Genomic DNA, 24,087 nt, shown 5'->3' with positions numbered 1-24,087 from the left:
TATTTTGGGGGAAACAGTATCTTTCCTGACAACTTCCCTATTGATTTCACTTGGCAGAAGCCAGCTAAATGTTGTAAATATGTGACGGTTGCTAAGTGTCCAAATCATGTAATTATGGGGTTGTTATAATGGTCATAAGTGTGAAGAGCCCTTGTAAATCACTTTTTTCAGCACCATTCTAACTTTAGTCTTGAAACAAGTGGTTGTAAATTGAGGGCTCCCTGTATATCAGTGGCAAATTGAATTGAAGCCTTTTGGGATTATAGTCAATTAATTCATATTTATGTAGCTTGGTAAAAATAAAAACATCAGTATTTATTCAAGCCCCAGGCAACACAATGTATTAATTAAGCATCCTTTTACAAGTGTCATTTGTGGATGGGGGAGGGGAATGCTGTGATTAATGCGACTGACAGCTATACAGCTGCAATCTGATGTCCATTTTACTTCAGCTAGATGACAGGATACAGTTTCATGGAATTTTAGCAAGATTATATTCTTCATGAAGGTATAAAAGCCATCAATCATTTATATGAACTTGATGAAAGACTTCTTATGAATGCTTCCTATTTAGTAAATTGCAGTATAGTGGATTTGGGAAGTTCTGGCTGCATCCTTAATTCTATAATTGTATAATATTTTGCGTCAATGTATCTCTTCTTACAATACAATAGTGGAGTTGGAAGGGACTTTGAAGGTCTTCTAGTCCAACCCCCTGCCTAGGCAGGAAACCCTATACCATTCCAGACAAATGGCTATCCAACATCTTCTTAAAGACTTTCAGTGTTGGGGTATTCACAACTTCTGGAGGCAAGCTGTTCCACTGATTAATTGTTCTAACTGTCAGGAAATTTCTCCTCAGTTCTAAGTTGCTTCTCTCCTTCATTAGTTTCCACCCATTGCTTCTTGTTCTACCCTCAGGTGCTTTGGAGAATAGTTTGACTCCCTCTTCTTTGTGGCAACCCTGAGATATTGGAACATTGCTATCATGTCTCCCCTAGTCCTTCTTTTCATTAAACTAGACTTACCCAGTTCCTGCAACTGTTCTTCATATGTTTTAGTCTCCAGTCCCCTAATCATAGTTGTTGCTCTTCTCTGCACTCTTTCTAGAGTCTCCACATCTTTTCTACATCGTGGCAACCAGAACTGAATGCAGTATTCCAAGTGTGGCCTTACCAAGGCATTATAAAGTGGTATTAACACTTTAAGTGATCTTGAATCTATCCCTCTGTTGATGCAGCCTAGAACTGTGTTGGCTTTTTTGGCAGCTGCTGCACACTGCTGGCTCATATTTAAATGGTTGTCCACTAGGACTCCATGATCCCTCTCACAGTTACTATTATTGAGGAAGGTACCACCTATACTGTGCCTGTGCATTTCATTTTTCTTGCCTAAATGTAGAACCTTACTCTTTTCACCATTGAATTTCATTTTATTAGATAGTGCCCAATGTTCAAGTTTGTCAAGATCCTTCTGTATCTTAAGCCTGTCTTCTGGAGTGTTGGCTATTCCTGCCAGCTTGGTGTCATCTGCAGATTTGATTAGTTCCCCATATATTCCCTCATCCAAATCATTGATGAAGATGTTGAAGAGTAATGGACCTAAAACAGAGTCTTGGGGTACTCCACTGCATACTTCCCTCCATGTAGATGCAGTTCTTTGAGGACTACATGTTGAGTGCGGTTGGTCAGCCAGTTACAAATCCATCTGGTGGTGATGCTGTCCAACCCACATTCTTCTACTTTATCTAGTAGTAGGTTATGGTCTACCTTATCAAATGCCTTACTGAAGTCCAAGTAAACTATATTGACGGCATTCCTCTGGTCCACTGATTTTGTCACTTTGTCAAAGAATGCAATAAGATTAGTCTGGCATGATCAGTTTTTGACAAGCCCATGTTGGCTTTTGGCTATTACTTTGTTTACTTCTAGGCGTTAGCTAATTTGTTGCTTGATTATCTTTTCCAGAATCTTTCCTGGTATTGAGGTCAGGCTGATTGGTTTATAATTTCCTGGATCTATTTTTTTTCCTTTTTTGAAGATGGGAACCACATCAGCTCTTTTCCAGTCCTCTGGCAGTTCCCCAGTGCTCCAGGATCTCTGAAGAATATAGTTCAGTGGTTCTGAGATCTCATCTGCCAGTTCCTTCAGAACCCTGGGGTGTAATCCGTCCGGTCCTGGTGATTTGAACTCGTCTAGGGTAGACAGGTGCTCACCATTTTCTTCCCTATTTCAATTTGTGTTCCTAATCTGATTTTTGTAGTGCTGTTTTTGATAGGTTGGACTGTTCTTTGTGTAAAGACAGATGCAAAAACTGAGTTAAATAGTTCTGTTTTCTCCCTGTTGCTTGTCACCTTCTTGCCACTTTCTCCCAGCAATGGACCAATTGTTTCCCTAACCTTTTTCTTGTTTTTAACATGTTGGAAGAAACTTTTTTTGTTATTTTTTACTTTTGTGGCAAGCCTTTCTTCATTGTGAGCCTTAGCTTTCCTTACTTCATCTTTACAGGCTCGGGCTGTTTGCTGATATTCTGCCTTAGTTATGTCCCCCTCTTTCAACTTTTTATACTTAATTTTTTTGTCTTTCAATTTGTCAGAGAGTTCTTTGTGCAGCCTTGCTGGTTTCTTTTGGGAGCTGCTGTTTTTCTTCTTCATTGGTATTGTGCTAGACTGAGCTTTTGTAATCTCATTTTTCAAAATTTCCCAAGCTTCTTGAGTTGTTTTCCCCTTGAGGATTCTCATCCATGGAATTCTTCCCAAGATCTCTCTAAGTTTATTGAAATTAGCTCTATTAAAATCCAAGACTCTAGTTTGACTTCGTTCTACTACTTATGTTTGCATAATGTTGAATTCCAATATTGCATGGTCACTTGCCCCCAGGGTTCCTATGGCTTCAACACCTTCTATCATTTCCTCTCTGTTAGTGAGAATTAAGTCTAATATGGCTGATCCCCTTGTTCCCTTCTCTACTTTTTGGGAAACAAAGTTGTCTGCTAGGTTCGTTAGGAACCTGTTGGATCTTCCACTTGGTGCAGAGTTTGTTTCCCAGTTGATGTCAGGGTAGTTAAAATCCCCCACTACTATTGTGTTGTGCTTCCTACATACCTTAGTTAGCTGACTAGCAAAAAAGTTCATCTACTTCCTCTGCTTGGTTCGATGGCCTGTAGTATAGACCTATGGCAATGTCATTCCCCCCCACCAACCTTTAATATTGACCCAAATGCATTCAAGATAGTTCTCATCATTGTTGTGCTCTATTTCTGTAGAGATGTAGTTATTTCTTACATATAGTGCAACTCCACCTCCTCTTTTATTTGGTCTATTTCTTTTAAATAATTTAAATCCTTCTAGCTGTATGTTCCATTTGTGGGTTTCATCCCACCAAGTTTCTGTAATGGCAACAATATCGTATCTGCCCTCATTTATTTGAATTTCTAATTCACCCTGTTTATTCCTCATACTCTGTCCATTGGTGTATAGACATTTGAGTCCATTTTGATTGATCCTGTCTTCACTGTTTACATAACCTGTGTTATGCCTGACTGCCCCTATTTTCTTGCCACTTGTATGATTCATGCACATGGTATGGCACTTACTATTAAATGCTTGGTTTTGCTTGACAGCAGGAGTGATAATCTTACCCGCACAAATATCTATGTTACCTGCACTGATAACCCTATGAGTTTTAGATTGCTGGGGACAGAAATGTTCTGTATCAATTAATTATCTGTCCCCGCTGTTCAGTTTAAATGTTTATGCAGAAAATCTGTGAATTTAATGCCAAGTAACTCAGTCCTTTTCTTGGATGGGTGCAAACCATCTCTTTTGTACAGTTTTCCATTGGACCAGCTGCAGGCATCATGACTAGTAAAACCAAAGCCTTCCCTTTTACACCACTCCTTTAGCCACACATGAAACTCTGCTACATGCTGGCCCTTCCCTTTTTGTTCCTTATATACTGGTAAAACCTCTGAAAAGATAAGCCTACAACCTACACTACTAAGTTCATACCCCATGCTCTGGAAATTATTCTTCACAGAAAGTACATCTTTTTGGGACAGATCATTTGTGCCAAAATGTATAATAGCATCAACGTCACAGTCTTTACTTGCATTCTTGACTATCTTAAGAATCTGTCTCTGCTGGCAGTAGCACCTGGCAGACACCTGACCTCTTTTAAAACCTCCATATCATTTCCTAAATTTACATCCCTTACGATTGAATCACCAACCAGAAGGTGACTTCTCTTTTTACATACCTTGATCTTCTTGTGTGACTGATGTGTGATACCTGGGTCTCCATTTCGCCTTTCCAAAGAAAGTTCCTCATTTTGGACCATGATCCTTTGCTTATTTGAGTCATCATTATCACGACTACCTTGACCTGTCTCTTTAGTGTCCCCATTAAGGTCAGCAAGGGCGCTATATCTGTCATGCTGGGTCACAGCAAAAGCTTTGTGTTTATGGTTCACAGCTCTCACCCTGCCAGATCCCACGGTTGTCCAGACTGCTCTTCTCCTGCAGGATCTTTGCGGTAGAGGGGGCTGATAGCGTGGCATCTCCATAGTGTGGAATGGCCAAATTGGGCACCTTATTTCTGCTTGGAGAGCACAGATTAGAGATTCTAGATAGGTAATCTGTCTATGTAGACTAGTAATTTGTTTACAAAGGGGACAGTATCCAAATTTGAAAAGAGTACTGCAAAACACAGGTGCAAAACAGCTATTACATTGAACTAAGCCATTCATTTTGAAATAAAATAAAATCACAATCTCAAGCGCACTAATCCAGAATGTATTATTGCTATTTGGTTTATAGATATATGATTCACGTGCTTTTGTGTAGGTGGCCATAAACGAGAAGTGTAATTGGACTATGCTGTTTGGGCTTTGATAATTTTATTCAAGGATGCATTTGTAGTTCCTCTTTTATAGGTTGCAGCAAATAATAATATGCAGTCATAGCAACAAGCAAATAATGTGAAATATGACTGGATTATGGTGAGTGGCAGGGGGGGGGGAGTCCACAGAATTATGATGAGCAATCCAAGGCACAGATGAGAAGAAAGTAATTTGGAATATTTTGGTAGACCTCTGAATGACTTGTGATAAGACACCTAAGATTTTCTGATTGCAATGTTTTTATCAGTAGTAGTAACAAAAAGAGCTACAGGTAGTTTTTGACCACTCAAATTTCGAGCCCAAAATGTATGTTGCTAAGTGAGACATGTGTTAAGTGAGTTTTGCCCCATTTTACGACCTTTCTTGCCACAGTTGTTCAGTGAATCATTGCATTTTTTAAGTGAATCTGGTTGGCAAAAGGACACTGCAATCATCATAAATGTGTGTCAGTTGTCAACTGTCTGAATTTGATCACATGACCACGGGGTGCAGCAATGGTCAGAAGTGTGAAAAATGGACATAATTCTTTTTTTTTCAACGGTTGTAAGTTGAGGACTACTTGTGGTCCTAAATCAGCTTGCTAAAACAAAAATGGAGGCACCAATGGGAGAGCCAGAAATCAACTTTGTATGGAAGGACTATTAGTTCAGCCTTATACTGAGAACAAATCATTGAAATGAAGATGAACAAGATATGATGACTTTCTGAATGTTAATTGTTTCTGCCTTTCTGAGTCACTAAGTTGTAACTGCCTCCTTTTAGCAGATCACAGGACTGTATTTTTCAAAAACAAGGTAGATTCAGGGAACTTAAACTCTTCCTATTCCCAACACACAGTGATAATGAAACCTAGTAATGTATTATATATTTTCAGTTGTCTTTCTGATTAAAACCGAATGTCAAATTGGAGTTGTAAATGAGTTTAATTTGAGAATAGGTTGGCTATCACAAAGACGGTATAAATGAATTCATTTGAAAGACAAAAAACAAAACGAACTGAGCAAAAGGATTCAGAAAGAAGAAAGGTTCTCCATCCCCCAATACAAAACTACAGTTATGTATGTACAGTAAGTCGTAGTCCTCGACTTATGACCACAATTGAGCCCAATGTTTCTATTGTAAGGGAGTTTTGCCCCATTTTACAACTTTTCTTGCCACAGTTGTTAGGTGAATCACTGCAGTTGCTGAGTTAGTGACATGCTGGTTAAGTGAATCTGGTTTCCCCATTGTCAGAATGTCGCAAATGGTGTTCACATGACCCTGGGACGCTGGAACCGTCATAAGTATGAACCAGTTGCCAAGCATCTGAATTTTGTTCACATGACAGTGGGGATGCTGAAAAGGTGGTAACTGTGAAAAACGGTCACTTTTTTCAATGCCGTTGTAACTTTGAATGGTCACTAAATGAACTGTTGTAAGTCGAGGACTACCTGTACTGAATTTTTCTGCTTTTTGCTAGTCCCTCAAAAATACCAGTGATTTTTTGCAGGGTCAGAGATTTTGGGAGAGAGAGGAACATATGTTAATCCCAGTTGTTTTCAGGACTAGAAGTGTTATTATGTCCTTTCACTGAAAAATCTACTCTTGATCCAACTTCACTTTATTTCAGAAGCCTAATTTCTGGGTTGTGGGTAATGAGCCTTTGGGGTTGTTTGTTTTTAAGAGGTAGGCCACCTGATGCCCTCCCCATATTTTGGGGCTCCTAGTGTCCCTGAGCATTGGTCATATTGGCTGTAATTCCTTTGAGATGTAATCTAAAAACATATTGAGAGGCACCAGGTTGCCTATCATTGTTGAATCATGCAGAATCAATCTTTTTTTTAAACCAAATTATTATGTGTTACCAAGATCTACCAGTAATAAAGCTTTCAGCCAAAGCAACAATAGTTGTCTGTATTGCAAAAGAGGTTTGACAAGAAGTTTACAGTGTTGTGTAATACTGAATTTGTAAATTGGAAGACAAATATTATTTTTCCAATAGAAATAAAACCATATATAATCCCATAATAATGAACATATCTTATTTTGATCTTGAAGAAAACAGGTGTATCTTAAAAAGTCTGAATTTTATTATTTATTTATTTTTATTTTATTAAATTTGTTAGCCGCTCCCTCTCCACAAAGGGACTCGGGGCGGCGTACAATAAATAAAAACACATATTATAAAATTACACATTGTACGGAGGAGGTATAAAACACAATACAATATTATAGTAACATAGAAATATTAAAAAAGTTAAATTAAAACCCCAATGGGAATTACAAGTTTAAAAATTGTCAGGAGGAATAAAATGAAGCTATGCTTAGCAAGTGTTCTGCACTTTTCTTTCAACACACGGTGTGCAACTTTTGGGCTTGCCTGGACCGTATTGAGTGAAGAGGAATTACCTTGGGCTGCATGTGAAATATATAATATAGCTTTATAACACAAAATAATGTTTACAATTTTGTAGGGCTGCATTACCGGCTGTGTTAAGGTTGCATGCAACCCCTGGACTGTAGGTTGGACACACCTGTTTTAACATGTTTCTTTTTTCTTTTTAAAATAAATGCAGCTATTTAAAAGGAACTATATATCATTTAAATAGAAATGTGGAAGAATACATTTTCCCTAGTTGTTGTTGAGATAAGGATACTTAATAAGATTAATTTCAGATGGGAATAGGAAGAAAAGTCATGGTATTTAAAACAATGCTTTGCTCATCTCTCCTAATGTAATATAACTGTTCCAAATCAAAAATTACCACATGTAACTTACTTAAAGAAGGGATGACATTTAAGAGGGCAAAGGAAAGGAGTACAGAAATATAGTTTGGAACCATCCTTTTGGCAGCCTCCTAGAATGGGAGATGCCTCAAATGTTGATTTATTTTGTTTTGTGGGATTTGAAAATGATCAGGACATACAGCTTACCTCTCAACATTTTTTTAATGTCTCCTTTAAAATTTGGCCTTGTCCAGATTGCTGTTGACCATATTGGTTGTGAATTCTGGAATTTCTGCATCCTGGGATATCAAATTTGCGGAGGCTGATCTGGTTACATCCTTTGTGTTAACTAACAAAATTCAAATTTGTTCTGTGCTGGAGGGTATGCTATTTATAGAAGGTGTCTAATCCAGGGTCACCAACATTTTGGACCTCAGGGACCATTAAATTTTAAATCCCGCAGACCACTACTATGATCTGCCTAATGACTAGCTGGTTGGGTGTGGCTAAGTGGTCATGTGACTGGTGGGCATGGCCAACTTGATATCACTCACTTCAGGGGCACCTCGCCAGCCTCTACTTGCCCCTCCCCAGCCACTCCTCGCCTGCCCGCCCGGGCTCCTTAGGGCCCCAACAGGAAGCTAAGTTGGAGCTAAGCAGCCGCCATGAGAAAGAGTTGGCAAAACAGCTCAGTTCATATTGGATCTGACCGAGAAGTAGGCTCAGTAGAAGCGCCTCACTGAGGACTACGAGCATAGGCTTTCCAAGCAGAGGGAAGACCTGCGGGAGTGCAAGGCCAGGTACCGGTGCCTAAAGGCTCAGATGGTCAGCCAGTTCCAGGCCATGATGCAGTCCCACTGGAACAAGCCCTCTGACTCTTCACCACCAGCGGCACGTCCCTCCAGCCTTTACCCAAAGCCCTGCACCAGGAGACCGAAGCAGACTCCAAGTTGGAATTTCTCTCCTCCTTACACCTGCACAAAAAGACCCTGAAGGGGGAAACTCTCTGCAGCATAACAAATGTTTAATTGAACATATTCGTCCCAAGGGCCATGTTTGGGGACCCCTGATTTAGTGCAATATAAAAAATTCAAATAATTTTTCTGCAGACCACCAAAATTTTCTCGTGGACCACCAGTTGCCCATGGACCAGTAGTTGGTGACCACTGGTCTAATCCATTGTCAAACTTCATTCTAAAGAGATACTGCTTATTTTTATTTGTTCAAAGAATGGTACAAAATAGCATGACTTTTTAAAATAGCTGCAACTTTAAAGAGCCAATTTTGTACTTATCCAGCTTGCTGCATTTACTTTATTACACTTGGTTGATTTTTCTGCCTTCTTTTTTTAATTGAGCAACATAATTTTGCTTACATTCCTTTATGTTTCTCATCTTTTTCTAGATTGCTGACTTTAAAATAGGAATATGAAAACTTATATCTGAAAATTTTAAGAAAAGTGCCTCTGGATATTTTTAAATAATAGCTTAAAAAGACAGAAAATGCAAAGTGAGGCACCCTTTCTTTGGCAGTTGCAAATACCCTAAAAATACAGTAGTGAGGGAAATAAAAACAATTAGCTTTTAAAATGTATTTACCAGGTTAGTAACATTGTATTAAAAATACTTTAATAGTCAATTCAAAATCCCACACATTTCTTAAATAATTAAAAGGAATAATGATTGTTTTGCTAAAGTTATGCTCTTGGGGCCTGATTACTGGAAGAGAATTCCAAATGTTGCATATAAAAATACCTTTGGTACCAGCAAATTTTGCAATATTTGACTTCTTCTCTGAAAGAATACTGTTTTGATATAATGGCAGGCCTTAGGTAAGATCAAATGGGCTCATGTTGTGCATCCAATAAAATAAGCTATGTGTGTTCACTCCTTTATTTAAAATATGAATATGTGATAGCTGAGAAATGTATCCATGCTTTTTAAAGTTATTCATACCCAAAAGTTTGCAATCTTTCCTACAGTGATTCGAAAAGAGTAATGTTGGTTACTACAAAAGCAACCTTGTCAGGCCAAAAGAATAACAAATATATGGTTGAACAAACCATAGTCCTGACCTGTCACTAACTATTTTGGTAAATCTATTGACTTAAAATCAGTTTGCTTATGCTTGTTTATAAGCATAGTAAAACCATTATTGTATGAATGTTTGCATGTGCTTGTATATATTTTGTTCAGTTTCCTCCTCCGAAAAATATTTTTGAAAGAGATTGAATATGTTCTAAAAAATTTTTGCATCTGCAGCTGATTGCCACATCAGAGATAGTTATTAGTTAAATTTATGTATAATTTTTAGAAATCACAGACTTGTGCATACATATTAGTTTGTTTATATGGAAACTTTTTTTAAAAAATTCTTGGTACAACATCTTTTAGAAAGAAAGAAGAGTACCCAGAGAATAATTAACTATTGATTTATATTATTAATCATCTGGATTAAACAAATATACTATAGCTTGTTTTGGTACACAGTGAATACCTATGCTATATATTATATTTGTTTAGAAACTAGATTTTGAAACTGAGTATATGAGAAGGAAGAAAAGGAAGAAATCTGTCCTTCACTAGTTTCACTAGTATTCTGTGGTTCATCCTGTAATAACACAGGATTACACAACATTATTGTCCTCTGATTGATTTAGATGCACTATTTTTATCTAATCTGTATTAAGGTATCATTGTGCATCTTTGGTCTTGCAGTGTCATGATAATGCGATTTGCTCTATGCCTGTGTGTATAAAAAAATGAAATCAGCTTGTCTGAATAAATCCCATCACTAGGAAGAACTGAAAAGATTACTCATGAACTCCAGTTTTTCCATTTGTTCTTCTCAGTAGCAACTGAACTTTTGTGGGTGTTTTGTTTACTATTAAAAATGGATAAAAGAGCATTAGAATGGGGTATTGTATTAAACATGCTGTGCCAGAAATACTGGATATCATTGTGCACAAAAGTCTTTTGGGGAAAAAAAGAGTTGGGAAAACTGCAGTATTACTTCCAGGGAAGATAAATGTTATTAGCAAAGGAAATCTGAGAACTGATATAGTATTCGAGATAATCCTGGGGAAATTTAAGTCCTAATCTTAAAAGTTAAAAGTTAAATAATTAGTTCAGTGGGACTTTAAATTATCACAAAATTCTAGAACTTATGTATGTATATCATACACACACACACACACACACACACACACACACATGGGAAAGGACCCCATATTACTCCACAGTGGATCTTACTGAGTACATATACACAGTCCAACTACAAATCTGAATTATTTGATGAACAGTGGAAAATCTTTTAGACCATTATTATGATGAGTAGTTATAAGTATGCAACTTTGTATACATGTAGTCCTCGATTTACGACCACAGTAGAACCCCAAATTTTTGTTGCTAAGTGAGACATTTGTTTAGTGAATTTTGCTCGATTTTATGATCTTTCTTGCCACAGTTGTTAAGTGAATCACTGCAGTTGTTAATTTAGTGACATGGTGTTAAGTGAATCTGGCTTTCCCATCGAATTTGCTTGTCAAAAGGGCACATAAAGTGATCACATGACTGTCAGGCCTGCAGTCATATTCCTTTTAGGATCTTTGGCCTGCCACACATTCTATTATTTTACTATGCGTGGGGTAATTGGGAGGGGGAATAGTAAGGAATAGAATGTGTTGTGGTCAAAATAAAACATTCCTTTCTAGAAGCCCAAGGTCATTCTTTGTCTCCACACTGCTGCACCTGACCGGAACTAGATGGGTTCCCACAGATGTGCCAACATATCTCTCTTAATAAATTGTAAGTTTGAGGAAAGTTCTGCCTTGGACTCTGATTTAATTTTGGATGATATTTGGAACGCTGACAATGACCTTGGGACATTGCATTTGTCATAAATATGAGTGTATTGCCAAGCGTCCAAATTTTGATCATATAACCATGGGGATGCTACTATGGTCATAAGTGTGAAAAATAGTCATAACTCAGCTTTTTCAGGGCCCTTGTACCTTTGAACAGTTACTAAATGAACTGTTGTAAGTTGAGGACTACCTGTAGATGTGATATGCTTATTTTATATGGCTTGTATAATTAAAAATGGTTAGGTTCAGGGCCGGATTTAGATGAAAAGAGGCCCTAGGCTATTCCACTTATGGGGCCCTTTCACCTCCCATTTTTAAGTTTGTAAATTACATGAGAGATAATAAAATACATCATTACTGTGATATATATCAATATATTAAATGAAACATGTTGTAATTGGTACTAACCTTTATAAAAAAATGTGGCACGGATAATAAATAAAAATAAAACGCCCCTCTTGATCTTGAGGCCCTAGGCCAGTGATGGCGAACCTGTGGCACGCGTGCCACAAGTGGCACGCGGAGCCATTTGTCAGGGCACGCGAGACGCTTCCCTGTCAGCTGGCCAGTGTGCATGCGCGCGCTGGCCAGCTGAGTTCACCTTTTTAAAAGCTATTTTTCGCCTTCTCCAGGCTCCAGAGGCTTTATAGGAGCCTGGGGAGGGCGAAAAGAGCCTCCCCCGCCCCCCCGGAGGCTTCAGGGACGACCCTCCGAGCAACCCGGAAGTCACTGCAGTCATATTCCTTTTTCAGGGCCCTTGTACCTTTGAACAGTTACTAAATGAACTGTTGTAAGTTGAGTGGGGGCGGGGGAGGCTCTTTTCACCCTCCCCAGGCTCCTATAAAGCCTCTGAGCCTGGGGAGGGTGAAAAAAGCATGTTAAAATGGGGGGGGGGTTGCGCGTTGTGCGCGCATGCACACGGGGGGTTGCGCGTTGCATTATGGGTGCGGCACGCCCGCACATGACCCCCCTGCGCTCCTCCCACTTGTGGCACGCGAGCCAAAAAAGGTTCGCCATCGCTGCCCTAGGCTGAAGCCTAGTTAGCCTATAGGAAAATCCGGCCCTGGTTAGGTTAATTCTTGGGTATAGCCCACGGATCTTTTCAGAACATTTTTTGCTTTGATTTAAATCAAGTCGATTTTAATCACGATTTAAATCATGATTTAAATCACTAGTAAAAAGGCTTGATTTAAATCAGCTCGATTAATTTTTAAAGAGCAACTGTCATCTCTGTCCCACAGCGGCTCCTCCTCTGACCCACTGTTGACTCACCAACAATCCCAATATTGCAGAACGTACAGTCTCATGCTATATAACTAAACTCCATTTCATGCTGAATAAACTAAATTATTAATGTATCTTAAATAGAAAAGTAGCTTTAGATAGATTTTTACTCCAAAAGCATTTTATTAAAATAAATTTGATTTAAAAATCCGATTTAATTTTTTTAAAATCCATTTTTTATTTTATTTTTAAAAACATTTTTTATCCACCCTGTTTTGAACTCAGTACAATAGTTGTTGTTTTTTTAAAGAAACTGAATCCAGTACTTGTTTGGCTATGTGGGACTTCTCTGGTTTCATATCATGGCTATACAATTTTTTTTTGATCAAGGGCTTCCTGTATATTCCCTGTGGGCTTTGGGTTCTTTGGGTGATAGAATCAGAAACAAATGGGTTTGGTCAAAGCAGAGTAGATGTGACTAGATTAAATAGCATATTGTTCTTAAATGCCCTCTGTCTGCTTATTTCCACATAGCCAGCCTCTGGAATTTCTATTGGTTTAAAATCCATTCATTTTAATTTCAATTTATCTTAAAGGGATATAGCCCCCTCCCCCCCAAAAAAAAGTTCTGGGTGAAGAGCATGCAACTCTTAAGAGTGCACACTGTGTAAGTTTTGTGTGTGTGTGATATAGTCCCCAACTTACGACTGTTTGACAATGGTTCAGCTTTATGATAGCCTCGGAAAAGGTGATTTATGACGTGTCTTCACATTTAATTAATGCTGCACCACCTCTACAAGTCAGTGGTCACAATTTGGGCACTTGACAAATGGCTCGCATTTATGACCATTTGTGGTCTTGCAGTCACACGATCACAATATGTGACCTTCCCAACTGGCTTCTGACAAAAAAGTCAGCAGGGAAAGCTGCATTCACTTCATGACCACAAAATGGTTGCAAAATTGGGTTTGTACTGTCCCAACTTAACAATGGAAATTCTGGTCCCAATTATTGTTGTAAGTCAAGGACTATCTATACATCTGTCCAAAACATCCAAGGGATGCTTTGCTGTGGAATGCTTTGAGTGATGTAATATGGTTCCATGCTTTGAAAAATGAATCTCCCACATTCCTCTTCAGTCTACTGGGCCTGCTGGAGAAGATTCCAGAAAAAGGAACCTTCCCAAGTAGAGTGTTGCCATTTTGCACTATCCTGTTTTCTAGACAGCCAATTCAGTCCTGTAATTTATACTGTACGATATTGTGGACCAACTTCAGGGTTTCTTTTTTTGTTACTTTTTTTTAAAGAGCCTTACCAGGCTAAAGAGAAGGATGATTTGCAGATAGATTGACATTAAATGGCTAATTAACTACAGTCATATAATTGAACCTACATTTTCTAACTTTTACTTGACACTGCATTCAGGAAAAAGGACTGACATTTTTAAAATGTAAGAAATTACTTAAATTACATTAAGAATTAAAAGTAAAAAAACCTGCATGTTCTAACGTTTAGGTGAAACTGGATTGAGGAAAATGTACTGATATTGGAAATTTCTGTACTTCGATACTGATATTAAAATATGAATTATTTGAATTAAATTAAACATAAAAATTACATATTTTAGCTGTTAGTCAAAACTGGATTCAGGAAAAAATACTAAGATTTTAAAATGTAATAAATTATTTAAATTAAATTAAAAATTAAAAAAAAAACCAAATGCATTTTTTAACATTGAGGCTCAGCTATTTCAGAATAAATTACAAAGACAGTTTATCATAAAAGTTTTTGTTCTGCTAAAAATGGCTGACTTTTGTGGGACTCAACATCTGATATTCTGGAAATGGCTTTTCAGAGTTTTTTTTTAGAATTTTTTTTATTGTTTTAATTAAACAAAAACACACAAAAAAATAGTGTTCTTCATTACATCTTAGTGATACCTCTTAGGTCAGTGAATGGTGCTCTGCCCAGCTGGAGAGGAGATTTGCCGGGCGGCTGCTTGTGAGCATGGTTACCTCATGGCTGCTTCGCCCCTGAGGCTGTGGCCGGCTCTTCGGGAGTCTGCTCACAAGGAAGGAGCCGCCCAGCAACCCCAAAACAATAAGCCCTCCCTGATAACAAGCCCAAGGACATATTTCGTGGGGCAAAAGAAAATAAGACCTTGTCGTATTTTTGGGGAAACACAGTAACTATACAAGGAACTCAGAATTCAGGCAGACAGAATGAAGAAGTAACCCAACTCCAAGTTTCCATGAATGGAGAAATAATCCAGTTCCAAGTTTCACAGAACTCCAGTGTCACACATTGCAAACTGGAAATTTTGAAATTTAATCTGAATCACAACCAGATCAGAAGAAAATTGTCTCAGCTGCCAAAGAAAAGAGGAATGACATCATGGAAACACAGCAGCCTGACCCTGATGTTGGATGAGCACAAATGTCAAATATGAAGGGGCATGTATAAGCACATAATCTTTACACAGTAAAGTTTCAATACTGGTGGCAGTTTTCTAGTTTATTTCTATTATGAAAGAGTGATTGCTGTATGTCCTTTTAAGAGGGTGACTTTAACTGATCTTTTGAGCAATGTTGCTTAAGCGTAATACTTATGTTACTTAATACTTTAAAAAATATATAGGCTAAGCCCAAACTGAGTGTATACGGATGTTTGATATTAAAGCAAGGTTTATCATGAACATTATTTTAATGTAAAAAATTATAAACTATCCATTCCTTCCAAAGGATCTGGTGATTTTCTCTTGTTTATAAATAAAGTATCTGAGATTGGCATATACATTCTTAAATATGCAGAGCCAAAGAAGAGTCCTTCAAAATAGGTTTTGTATCAGCTTATATCATTGTCTCTGGGTTCATCTCTTTTACTGAAGCATTGACCCAAACATTTGCATGGCATCTAAGAATAAAAATCATGTGGCGGGACTTAAAATGCAGATTTTAGAATAGACAAACTTGGCGATATTGGGCTGCAGCAACTCAAAGCTCAAGCAACTGCAATAAGATGAAATCATGGGCACTCCTGCTTCTGATCTGAACATAGTTTTCAGAGCAATTCTACCCTATTATTTGCAAACACTACAGCAGTTAATAGACTCAACATCCTTGAATTGTCTGAGGAAGTAAAAGATGTTATAGAAAGGCAATTGGTACAACAGGGACAGTTTCACTTTCATCACAGCTGTAATCTGTTCTGAATTGGACTCTGTAATTCATTCTAGCAATCACCATCCTCTTTCCTTCATTGCTACAGTTCTTGTAGAGGCATCAGACTGCAATTTACAGGATTGTGATATCAGGGAGTAAGATTATCTTCACTTCAGCTTGTCATCTCCTAAGCATGAGTCTAATGTTACTTCATACAGGGAACCGAAGCTGCAGAAATCCTGATGTTCATGAATATATTGGCCCCCTTAGGCAGGGTAAGACATGAATTCAGTTATTCTATCATATACATGATGTATAGCAACCATAGTTTCAGAATAGCACAATTTTAGAGCTGTCATAATAAATATAAAGTCTTAATTCTGTACCAATAAGAGAACACTTCAGCATGGAAGCTGAGTTCCCTGAAGAGAGAAGATCTCAATGTCAAATCTAAGTCACTTCCAACAGTTTAGTTAGGAATTTCTAATGAGTAGAGCAAAATTCTCTCCTGTTCTCTGGAGGAATTTGCAGGATTAGCCAGGATTGGTACTGTGATGTCCAATTGGCCTTGAGACAGAGTTAAAACTGAAGCCAATCCTCTGTGCTCCTTGCTTCTGGTTCCCAGTTTCAACTCTGTCTGGCCGAAGAAGGACAAGTTGCTTTTGGTTCCTGAAAATCCAAAAAACAATCCAGTGCCATCCTGCATTTTCTTCCTCCCTGCCTTCCCCCTTTTGCGTCCATCTGCTTTCTGGAAGTCTCTCCTTGGTGTGGCTCGCTCCCGGCCGCCTGTATATCCTAATATAAAATAGTTTAGTTCTGCACTCAATTCAATTTTAACTTAAAATAACAATAGGCATGAAATACCAGTTTAAAACTAAAAAAAAATGTGTGCATTTGACGGAATGATTTAATTTTAGTTCTGAGACAAAAGAGCCAAACTGAGTATTTTGTTAACATATTTGTTCCTGAAAAATCCTTGTTTAATTTCTTTGTGAAATAACTACTACATTGTACCTATTGCATGGTTTATCCCAAGCTTGTTGGCAGATAGCAAGAATGATGATACTGTTGATGCATATAGTATTCAGAAGTGTAGGAAATAGAACACTTTTATATAGTGACTTTCTGTGTGCTCAGGTTCCATTAGTGGAGTTTTAATGGAGGAAATATATAGACATTTGGGGAGGGAGAGCTTCAATCCATCATTGACTCCTAGCAACTGCTTGGAAAACTCCATGCAGTTTTCTTCGTAATATTTCAGAAATGGTTTGACATTGCCTTCTTCTTGGAGGTGAGAGTGACTATTCCAAGGTTACCCAGTTCGCTTTGTGCCTCAGGCGGGACTAGAACTCAAAGAGTCTCCCAGTTTCTGGCGTGTTACCTTACTCACCATGCCAAGGTGGCTCTGTTAGAAATATACAGGAATTCAAAATGAGTTCTTGCTTGCATTTTTCTCAAGGATGCCCCAGGGTAAGAGGCTTAATTTATGTAGCAGTAAATAAATTGCTCTGTGTGTGAGTGTGTGTGTTTAACCATGCCATATGTTCAATTGTGTTTCTGAGATCTGGGAATCTAGGAGACTGCTTGCTTCAAACAGAATCTGCCCTCCCAAAGAATACCAGTGGATATAGTGTTCTGTGAGTCCTTCTACCAGCAAGGTATAACAGGAAGAGACTCAGCTTTTCATAGTGGCACTTCCCTCATAAAGATCTACAAAATTTGTGAAAACCTGGCTGTTTTAAGGAGGCATTTAAAGTTTTAAAGATGTACCTAGTGGGATTTGAGTACGTGTGTGTGTGTGTGTGTGTGTGTGTGTAGGCAGGCAGACAGATAGATAATTTTTTCAGGTTTTTTAGTTATTTTGATATATTGAGAATTTAGCTGTTGTAAGCAACTGAGATTATTTTTGATTTTATGCAGCACAAAAATTCCTGTAATAAATAAATGATGATGTTACTGCATCTCAGGATTCATTTTGCTACACAGACGATAGAAATAAGATTAAAGAATGTATCATAATAGTGATGGAAGATATGTTACAAACAAAAAGGCAGAGTTTCATTTCTTCACATTTCTGGTTAAAAGAATCTTGGCCTGGGAAAAGCTGTTTGGGACTGCAAAGAGCAATTATCTGTTCCAAAAGACAATGTTAGATCATTTGACCACTGCTCTGTTTCACTGAAAGTAGTTTTTGGTATTTCATCAAAGTAAATGATGACTTAGATTTTATTTTTTCAAGTCCACACATGAATATGACTCCAGAGGAGTTAATCCTGGCACAAAATAATTGTTTTGATATTAAAGGGTATGGTTACAAACAATGTTTCTGGAGAATTTAATACTGATGTATAATTTAATGCAATATGCTAGTGAAAGTCCCTGAGGTGTACAGGTAGATCTTGACTTATAACCATAATTCAGGCCAAAAATTATGCTGCTAAAACAATTGTTAATTGAGTTTTGCTCTATTTTACAACTTTCATGATAAGCGACTCACTGCAGCTGTTAAGTTAGTAACTGGCTTCCCCGCTGACTTTGTTTGTCAGAAGGCTGCAATAATTGATCACATGTCCCTGGAACACCTGCAACGGTCATAAATATAAATCAGTTGCCAAATTTGATCACTTGACCACAGGGATGTTGCCATGGTCATAAATGTGAAAAAATGATCATTAGTCTCCCCCCCCCCAATGCTGTTGTAACTTTGAATGGTCACTAAACAAATGGTTATAAGTTGCGGACTAGCAGTGGTGCTTAAAGTATCGGACCAGCATTGGGGAAATCCAGGTTCAAGTCTATTGACAATCATGGTGACCCAGGGGTGACATTGTGTCAGTCAGTGTGTTCTTTTACTTTTTTTGTAAAGGAATTTAGAGCTGATCTTGAAGGTATAATAAAAGTAGCTTTCCTGGAATCCCAGCCATGTCTGTTTCTTGATCTGGCTTATCTTATCTGGTTGTCCTTGTTACTAACAGGAATTCATAATTTGATTTCAATAAGGGTAATGTTGCTTATGCAAACCTTCTGGGATAATATTTGCAACCTGCTGATAAAAAAGTGCCTTTGAAATATTTAAATATGGTTTTGGTATCTTTACTAAACTTGGAGTTACAGAGCCGATCTTTTGGGAATTTGCTTTGAAGTGTTTGAAGTTGTGTGGTCTGAGACCTTAATTATGTGGTTCAAAGCTTTTGAAGTTAGCACGTTCATGAAACTTTAATAATAGATAACTTTTGGTTATTCTGTGAACCTCCTGGATAGTTAAGAGGTTACACAACATTCCAGGCAGTAGTGTATATATTGCTTTCAGAATTCACTATTTCCCTGGGTTCACTGAAGAACATGCTCAAAATTAACTTCCCTTTGAAAAAAATTTTTTTAAAAAACATTTTAAAGGTAACATAATGGGAAGAACAAAGAAAGAAAGAGTGGGAAAACCAAAAGTGCAATGAAAAGGAATAAAAAGAAGTAAGTTCCTTGACTTCAATTTTAGTTGCCTATTAGTCCCAAAAATAGAATCTTTGGTTCCAGAAAATTAACTTCTCTTTTGGAAAGGTTCAGCTAAGTAGTTTTATATCACAAAGTATTTTTAAAAGAAAAAATTACAATTTTACAAAATGTTACAATTACTCTTCTGTGGAAAGGATTCTTGTATAAAATTCTTTACATATCAATAGTCCGCAACTTAGATTATTTAGTGAATTTTAGTATATTTACCTATTTAGTATAAATTATGCTTTTAGTTAGAATACAAACTTGACTTTCTTTTCTTGCTCTGTCTCTAATCTGGTCCCATATTCTTAAACCTGATTTTGCAGCACTCAGGATCAAGATAAATTAACTCTTTAAGTGCCTTATATTGAGAGTTTTGCAGCATTGAAGTACAAAACTAGCACTGCCGCAGAAAAGATCTTTGGCGTGATTATTTTTAATGGACAGAAATTAGTTGATCCAAACTATCATACTGCACTTGCCTCTTCATGTATATACTTACACAGTGGGAGTAAAATGTCGTATCGTGAGACCTTGATAGTTGGCCTGTATGCCTAGAGAAAATATAGGGCTCCAGAACTGAAGTATCTAGCATTATTTGTAATAAGGATTAATCTGCATAGAGTGCCAGAAGCCTTGTAATGAATTATTATTGAGTGAGCATGATTATTAAATGTTCAGCCGCTAAATAAAATATTTGTCCTCTCCATCCTTCAAAAGCAGAAAAAATTGGAAGTCAGTGTAACCAATTATGCCTCAGGCAAACTGTAGAATATACATACGGTCCTTCCCAATCTCATTATAAATAGCATAACTTTGTAATGAAATTAATTTTCTTATTCACCAAATTCTGGGATTGGGCTTTTGAAAAATTGTGGCTCTCTCAGGGTAGAAAGAATATCTTTTATCTAAGGTTGCTTGGATCCTCCCTACAACTGAAGAATTGCTGTTTGTTTATTGCACAACCAAACAAAGCTAACTGGCAGGAATATTTCAACAGATGGTTCATCTTAAGATGTGGAACTTAGATTTAATTTTAGAATCTTGAAGAATGGTTATGGCAAGGTCTGAAAAAAAGGTTACACTTCAGTGTCTTCGAGTCTGCTATTTTGGGATCTTAATTATAAGTGACCTGTTACCTTCTGGTTCTGGCCTCAAAAATATGTATCCATACTGACTTTCTCAAACATCTGTTAATAAAAATGTCTTGTATTTTATTCAACATTCTGACAATACAGATATACAATAATATTAAAATGTAGGAGTATACAATTAGAATTCTGCTGCTTAAGTTGCAGAATATATTTTAATATGCAACATGGGGCAAAAGCTTGTTTTAAGTACTGTACAAGCAAGTCTCATTTGGTTGAATTTGATACTTGGTGACATCAACATAGGGTTGTTATTTTTTTTTTTGCAACAATACAAAAGTGATCTTTTGCCGCCTTCTGGAAGTATTTTCGACTTTCAAATCTAGCATTCCTTGGAGGTCTCTCATCCGAGTAATAATGGCACCCAGTTCTGCTTAGCTCCCAAGCCTAAAGTTTTCTGAGTGTTTCTGCCTCCTGAGAGATCCAAAACCTCTCTATGTAAATCACATCAAAATCAAGTCTATACTTACAGGAACAACCATTGTCACATAGAGAATTGCCTTACGTTGCTGTCACCATTCTAAACACATGCCTATTGTGAATGTTTCCAGGAATGGCCTGAGGATGCAATGAAGGTGTTTGGATTATATATACAGTTCATTATTTCTATGCTTGACTTTTCAGACTGATTGGATTGAATCAGAAGTAAAAGTCTGGCTGAAGCCAAGAGGATCTAAATTCCTCACTGAGAAAGGAGACAAACTATCACAATCAACAAGCTTGATTGATGACCTAATCTAGATAAAAATGATGAAAATACAGTAACTAGAAGAAAGCTGCCAACATCCCTTTTATGTTCAAAATGCTTTGTAAATTGATCAATTCCAGATGTTTTTAGATGAATGTGATTTTCTATTGCTGTAAAATTTCAGGCCCCATTTCTTAGGATATAAATCTCTCTCTTCTCCCCCAGTTATTTCTGAACTCAGATCAAAATTGTAGTTTTAGTCTTTCTTCAATGTTCAAACCTTCTTCCACTAAGTTACTAGAATAACCTCTCTTTTCTGTAGTGACTTACTTGACTTCCAAACTATTGCCCAAGATACTTGTGCATAGGCTTCCATGAAATGAAAGATCAAGCTTTTGGTTGGTGTTACCCTATCAGTAAAATCCTCTTTCCACTAGGCCCAGTTGGCAACTCTGTTTATGATGCTTCCAGCAATAGAGAATGTCTTTCTGTTTTCCTCGGGATATTGGCAACTATTAGCAATAAAAGATAATTTATATTTTTCATATTTACATTTTGCTGCTGTTTTTATTTTAGTTTTTATTCTTTGCTGCAGGCATTTACATGGTGTTAGTATACATGTTTTAATCACTGTTTACTGCTTTTTAAAAAAATTACCAGTACTTTGCCCAAAGAATTCAGATTACTGCCTCATCTAAAAGCAAAAGTGTTTATGAATACTTTTGCTCACAGTAATTTCCATTTTCCTGTGAATTGCACAATTATTCCCTTGCTACATATATCAGATCTATCTATCTGCCAGCCTGTTTGCAAATAAGTAAGAGCAGCATGCAGGAAAGTAGCAAATTCATTCTTCCTGCACCATTTGTGTTAGATTGGGTAATGGATAGGCACACACAGGCTTAACGGTAACAACAGCTCTTTATTATAACACAACAAGTAAGAACAATCCAGCCAAGGTTGAGTCTTTTATAGGGAGCTGTCAGACCCTTCGACCAATAGGATTAAACCTCTGTTCCCACCGGAACAGAGGACTTGGTGGAAACCACTGTAGCTGGTATAAGTATCTAACAACTTGAGTGTCACTTGCATTAAAATTCACTTCTTTTTTGAGAGAAGCAGGGGTGAAGGGGAAGGAAGGAAGGAAGGAAGGAAGGAGGAAGGAAAGATTACAAAAACAGACTTTACATTCTATATGAGTGTTTGTAGAAGCAAATCTTTGTCCACTGTTGTCATAAGTAACTTAGACCTTAATACCTTTTATAATTGTTATTTTGTGACATCTGTGCCTTAGCAGATTCATGGCAGATCTCTGTACAGGTAATCTTCATTTACCATCCATTAGTTCAGCCATCATTCAAAGTCACCGCAGTGCTGAAAAAAAAGTGTTTTTTCTGAAATTCTGGTCAACCTAGAACCCCCACTAGCATGTGATCACAATCGGGGGGCTTGGCAACCAGCTCATACTCAGAATGGTTGCCCCGTCCTGTGGTCATGTGATCTTCACTTGCATCGTTTTGCACACGCAAAGTCAATTGGGAAGCGGCAGTGAAAGTTACATGCCACTTTGGTAAGTCGCTCCCACCTTCTCCAGCCCAGTAGCACTGCCCACCCACTTGCTACCCAGTAGTAAACTCCCCTGGCCCTACAGTACTCACATGACACACTTTGCCTGTTTGCCAGCCTGTTTGTGCCACTTGGGACTCACTTGATCTGCAATCCTCACTTAATGGTAGCAATAGTTAGTGCCAAGGAAAGTGATGTGGTCATGTGACATTGTGCTTTACCACTAACTAGCAATAGAAATTCCGGTCCCAATTACCATTGTTAACTGAGAGTTACTTGTAAGTGTTTACCTATCTGCCACATTTGCTAGCTAGCAAGTGCTTATGGGAGTTGCAGTTGTGTGGAGTGTCAGGTTGAGGATCAATGGATGTGTCCCAAAGAGTACATGCATTCCCTTTATGCATTAGTCACTTGCTAATACATGAGGTATTGTAACATCAAGTCCATATGTGGAACGGACACGTCAGTTTTTAGTTCTCCCTGGAGCTTCTCTAGTTAACTTACACATTGAGTGGAGTTTTCAGCCACAACAATACAGTTCTAATACTTTAATTGTATTCTTAAATGCTCTTAATGCAATAAAAGTAAATTCTGAATATGTCATACTCGTTCTTAATATGAAGTTTAATGCAGCAAAAAATACTAATTTATTTGTTTTGTTCCTCAGCCAAAACCCAAAAGTTAATATATAACCATTCAATAGCTGCCTTCATTATGTTAAGTTTGCCAACTTACTCAGCCATCACTTTTATCAACAATAACTGATCGTAAATTATTAAATTTCCAGTCTGCACCTGGAAAATCAACAGAAGTTGCATTTAAAAAAAAAACCTCTACACCCCCAGTTTCTAAATATATATATTTTGAAGGATATCTACGCAAAGTGAATCAAGATGGAAAATAATTTTATTTGTCTAAAATAGTTATATTAAAAAAGAGTCTTGGGAATTGGGGGGGGGGGAAACCATTCTGGAAGAAGGCAAGGGTAATGATTTCTACAGTGTAGCCAAGAAAGCTACCTGGATATGCCCAGGAAGGCTCCGGGAATTACTTGGTGCTAAAATGTTCCTTGCAAAGGAAGTTTGCACGCTACTCAGGGATGCTGTTTTCACCAAGCCTGGAGATGTTTAGTTAATGGGGAAAGATCTCTATCCTGGCAACAGGAGATTTAAAGTAGATTAGAAATGCAGTTACTGCTGGCTCCAGGGTTACACCAGGCATTACATAAAACAGGCAAGGGTTTTCTTTTTCTTCCTAGCATTTCCCCAAAAGTACAGTGCCCACTTTTTTTTTCAGCTCAACCAACTGTTGATCCATTGGCTTCGGCAAGAATTGA

General features: G+C 37.6%; 1 protein-coding gene across 4 annotated transcripts in view; it reads left to right on the top strand.

Moving 5' to 3' along the window:
* HPCAL1 (hippocalcin like 1) overlaps window positions 1-24,087 on the top strand; it is a 122,654-nt gene that overhangs the window by 41,877 nt on the left and 56,690 nt on the right. The window lies entirely within an intron of this gene.

Source organism: Natrix helvetica, assembly GCF_964273705.1.
Source record: "Natrix helvetica genome assembly, chromosome: 2".
NCBI classification, from domain to species: domain Eukaryota; kingdom Metazoa; phylum Chordata; class Lepidosauria; order Squamata; family Natricidae; genus Natrix; species Natrix helvetica.
Note: the sequence above shows the minus strand (reverse complement) of the source record. Positions and strands in the feature narration are given on the sequence as shown.